This window comes from Mustela erminea, chromosome 14 (genome assembly GCF_009829155.1).
Source record: "Mustela erminea isolate mMusErm1 chromosome 14, mMusErm1.Pri, whole genome shotgun sequence".
Classification (NCBI taxonomy): domain Eukaryota; kingdom Metazoa; phylum Chordata; class Mammalia; order Carnivora; family Mustelidae; genus Mustela; species Mustela erminea.
Genome location: NC_045627.1, coordinates 28,156,005 through 28,160,958, shown reverse-complemented (window position 1 = coordinate 28,160,958; position 4,954 = coordinate 28,156,005).

The following is a 4,954-nucleotide window of genomic DNA, read 5'->3' as shown; positions in this document are numbered from 1 at the left end:
TCAAATAAATAAATAAATAAATAAATAAATAAATAAATAAAAATATTTTTTAAAAAAGAGAACATTTTTTTAAAATAATGAAAAAATAAAAACCTGTGCATGAATGTTCATAGCAGCTTTATTCATAACAGCCCCAAACTGGAAGCCCAGTTGTCCATTGACGGATAAATAAATAAAAAGGTGGTCTAGCCATACAGTGGGATACTACTAAACACTAAAAAAGAATAAAGCACTGCTACATGCTACAACACAAATGAATCCTGAAAACATGAAAGCAAAAGAAGCCAGTCACAAAAGACCACATTCATTTTCTTTCTTTCCGTTTTGTTTGTTTGTTTGGTAATCTCCACATTTAATGTGGAGCTCAAACTCATGACCCAGAGATCAAAAGTTGCATGCTCTACCAACTGGGCCAGCCAGGTGCCCTTACAACATTCCATTTACATTAAGTGACTAGAATAGGTAAATCTATAGAGACAGAGTGTATTAGTGATTGCCTAGGGCTGGAAGCATTGGGGCAGGGCAAAATACCTGCTCACCAGTGTGGAATTACTTTTGGGAGGTAATGAAAGCGTTTTAAAATTGATTGTGGTGACTGTACAACTCTACAAAGATACCAAAAGCCATTCAACAGTATACCTTAAGTGAGTGAATTATAGGGTATATCATTTATCTCTCAGTAACACAGTTACAAAAAACAATGCTCATGCCTCACCACCTCTGGGAAACTCTCTCTGACTTTTCCTAACCCAGTCTGTCATTCCAGCTTCTCATTACCTCTATCCTTGATGCACAAAATTCATCATCAATTTATTACAATTACGAGCAGTCATTTCCCAAATACTTCATACCCAGTTCCTTTTTTAAATATTTTCAACAAGCGTGTGAGATAAGTATTATTGGCATATCACTTTGCAACTAGGCAGTTTCCAAAGTGTTTTATCAACCCACAGGACTGTTTTTCAGACAGAAGTTACACTATGGGACCCACACACCTCATTGGTCCAGTGGAATTTGTTTTTTATTTGATTCAAAGTCACAATGTTTTGTTTTGTTTTTTAATTTTTAGTTATTTTAGTTAGTGAACTTACAGTGCAATATTGGTTTCAGGAGTAGAATTCAGTGATTCATCACTTACATATAACACCCAGTGCTCATCACAAGAAAGTCACAATGTTTCTAAAAACTTCAGTTGACAACATTTTTAAAATCTGGAGACTTTTTTTTGACAACCTGTTTTGAAATTCAGAGGACCTACTAATAAGATTCGACCATGGGGCACATGAGTGGCTTAGTCGCTTGAGTTTCCAGCTCTTGATTTCAGCTCAGACCATGACCTCAGGGTCATGAGATCGAGGCCTACATTGGGTTACCCACTCAGCAGAAAGTCTACTAGAGATTCTCTCTCTCCCATTCCCTCTGCCCCTCCCCTCACTAGCTCTCTCAAGTAAATAAAAAAAATCTCAAAAAAAAAAAACCAAAAACCCAGTCCTGTGGGTTGATAAAACACTTTGGAAACTGCCTAGTTGCAAAGTGATATGCCAATAATACTTATCTCACACGCTTGTTGAAAATATTAAAAAAAAGAACTGGGTATGAAGTATTTGGGAAAGGACTGCTTGTAATTGTGATAAATTGATGATGAATTTCGTGCGTCAAGGATAGAGGTAATGAGAAGATGGAATGACAAAACTTTTCAACCTGGGAAGCCCTCTCCCGCTTGCCACAGTCCTTACTTCTCCCTATTGTCTCCTAATGGAGCTCGCTTTACTAACTGAAGCCACCTGAGCAAGGTAGCATACTACAGTTTGTAAACAACAACATTCCAAGGGCAAGAACCATGTCTCATTCATGTCTGCACTCCCGTACACCTAGACAGCACCTGATAAGTGGCACTGGCACAATAAATAACTCTGAACTGTTACTTTTCTTACTTTACATGGGAGCTGTGTTCTGGAATGTGTTCCTGAACTTTTTATTTATTTATTTTTTCATTTTAGCAGCTAATAAATCCCAAGGACAGTCTTGTATTGGACCATTGGTTGAAATCATTTCAAACAAGGTCAAATCTAGGCCTTCCAAGGAAACACAGGGAGGTAAGATCTCACATACAAAGCCATCAGCAAGTGGTAGTAGACATAATTAACAAAATGTAAGGTGTACAGATTATGGAATCGGATGCCCCGTCACTAGCCCACGAAAAGTTCAAGTTTAGCACATTTTAGAAAAATTACATGTATATAAACAATAAAATCTTACTAATTTTGACTATCTAACCACAGCTAGTCTGGCCCAGTGTAAAACTCACCTAATACATCTTCCATGAGTGTATATTTGCCAAGCAAAGTAGGCAGTCTAAATGGAATTTGTAGGAGTTGGTCTAACCTATTTAGCAGGAAAGAAAAAGTTAAGGGTTTTATTGAATCTGTTATTGCTCATATGCAAATTATAGTGATTAAAGCAAATCTTCAATTATTTCAAATACTTCCAATAAGACCCCTTGAAACATTTTATTGGCACCTGGTACTGACTTCAGGACTATGTACCGAACTCAGTCAACCTTAAGTGAGTTCACTGGTGGTGCAGAAAATTAACCCACTTTTACACCCACAGTTATATTAATCAGGTACACACAGAGAGGTACAATTAATCACGCACACACATCATACACACATCTAAGCTAAATCTATAATCTATCAATGCTTTTGCAGAAGTATATCATTTAAATTTTTAAATATTCATACTCATAGAAAATTAGAAAAAGTAAACACTGCATATTCCCAACCACACAAAGAAACTTAACATTTTAGTACCTTTCCTTATAGTCTTCTTCTGATGCATATTTTTGCATAATTTTAATCATAAAGTAAATCACTTTTTGCATGTTGTTCCCATTTTAAATTATAACTTAAGCTCTTTAATGGCTGCATAATATTGCATTGTGTGAACAGACCCTAATTTATATAATTAGGTTCACTATTACTGGACGTTTAAGTTATATCTTATTTTTCAGATTTATTAATAATGCTGTAATTATCTTTCAGTAAACAACTCTTTACATATTTTAAATTATGTCCCCAGGGTAAATTCCCAAGAATAGAAGTACATTGTTACAATCTTTCTCTGTATTTCCAAACTTCCCTACAGGTTGGATTGATTGCTACTCCTACCCGCAATGGGGGTTCACTAATACATTTTCTTTTTTTTTTAAAGATTTTATTTATTTATTTGACAGAGAGAGATGACAAGCAGGCAGAGAGGCAGGCAGAGAGGCAGGCAGAGAGAGAGGAGGAAGCAGACTCCCTGCTGAGCAGAGAGCCCGATTTGGAGCTCGATCCCAGGACCCTGGGATCATGACCCGAGCCGAAGACAGTGGCTTAACCCACTGAGCCACCCAGGCGTCCCACTAATACATTTTCAACTGAGATTTTTCTCTTCCGGATTATTTTCTTCTTTTCTTAAGATTTTATTTATTTATTTGAGAATGAGGGAGCAAGAAAGCACAAACAAGGGGAGGGGGAGAGGAAGAAGCAGACTCCATGCTGAGCAAGGAGCTGGATGCAAGACTCTATCCCAGGAATCTAGGATCATGACCTAAGCCAGGGACAGACGCTTAACCGACTGAGCCCCCCGAGCGCCCCTATTTTCAGTTGATTTACAGGACTGGCTGTAGACAATCTGGAGAAGCTAGAGAAGAATGTCGGCGGTGTCACATCATTTACTTTTCATTCCTGTCCATGCGGTCACCTCAATCCACCTCTCACCTCCCTCCCTGTGCCCCCTTCCCCTTCAGGCCTGCAGTGCCCCTGCCTTCTCCACCCAAATCCCTACTGGACCTGCACACTCCAGTAAGCAGCTAATTGCTGGAGCCAGATTTAGGAAGGAATGACTAAAAGAGGAGGTGAGCTCATTTTCGAGAGGATTTGCGTCTCCAATATTCCTGGGAGCTATAAAGCTGATGAAAGTCTTGGGGGCAGCCAGGAACTTCCCGGGGCTCTTGAATCTCACCACATAGAAGGCTGCTGGCCCGTTTTGAAAGAATTGTTTCAGAGGAGGAAAAAAAAAATACAAAAAAAGAAAGAATTGTTTTCGTTTTAATGACCTTTATTTATTTTCCTGATTATAAAAGTAATATATGCTCCCTATTAAACATCTGGAAAAAATTACCTCCGACAGAATTAAGAAAAAAAGCAAAATCTCCAGGATTGCATCCCCAGCTCCATGTGTTTGGTTGAAAGCTTACAAACACCCCATACCCTCATCTCGAGGTCCAGTGGAGTCTGTGGCCCATGGGGGGAAACTGGGGCCTGCCTATTCCTTTTGGATCAGCCCCCAGAAATTCGTAATCAACCAGGTCCCTAGAACTGGAACCAGAAAAGGTGACAATTATCTCATGTCAGCTCAAAAGGCTTTGGGAAGCCCAGACCAGCAGCTCTTCCTCCTCCTCACCTAGAAGATAGCATGCTTCCTGTCTGTGTTCTGAATCCAGTGGCATTTCCAGGAATTCAAAGACTTTCCTCTCTCTGCAGAGGAAGGGACAGTTTAGAATCCCAGGCTCTTCAGAATGGGAACTCCATTACGGGCATACATGTCTCTCTCTATACTGTTTCCCTTGAGGAAGGTTACCAAGCACCTTCTGTTTTGCTTCTGGTTTGTAGTACTTGTGGTGAGACATTTGGCTGAAGTCAGGTTTCCGACCTTTTCTTATGCAACTTAGTTTTCCTTGGATTCACACACAGCCATCAAACTACTTTGCTCTCAGGAGGCAGCGTGGTGTTGTATAGTTAAGGGTATGGGCATCATGACCGGACACTGCGTGAGTGCAGCCATGAACAAACAGGTTCTTTGGTCCATGGCTGGGGCGATGGGAAAAGGTACACGTTCCTGGGAAGACAATTTGGTGTTATCTACCAAAATTACAAATGCATATAGTCTTCCATTCAGTAATCCCACT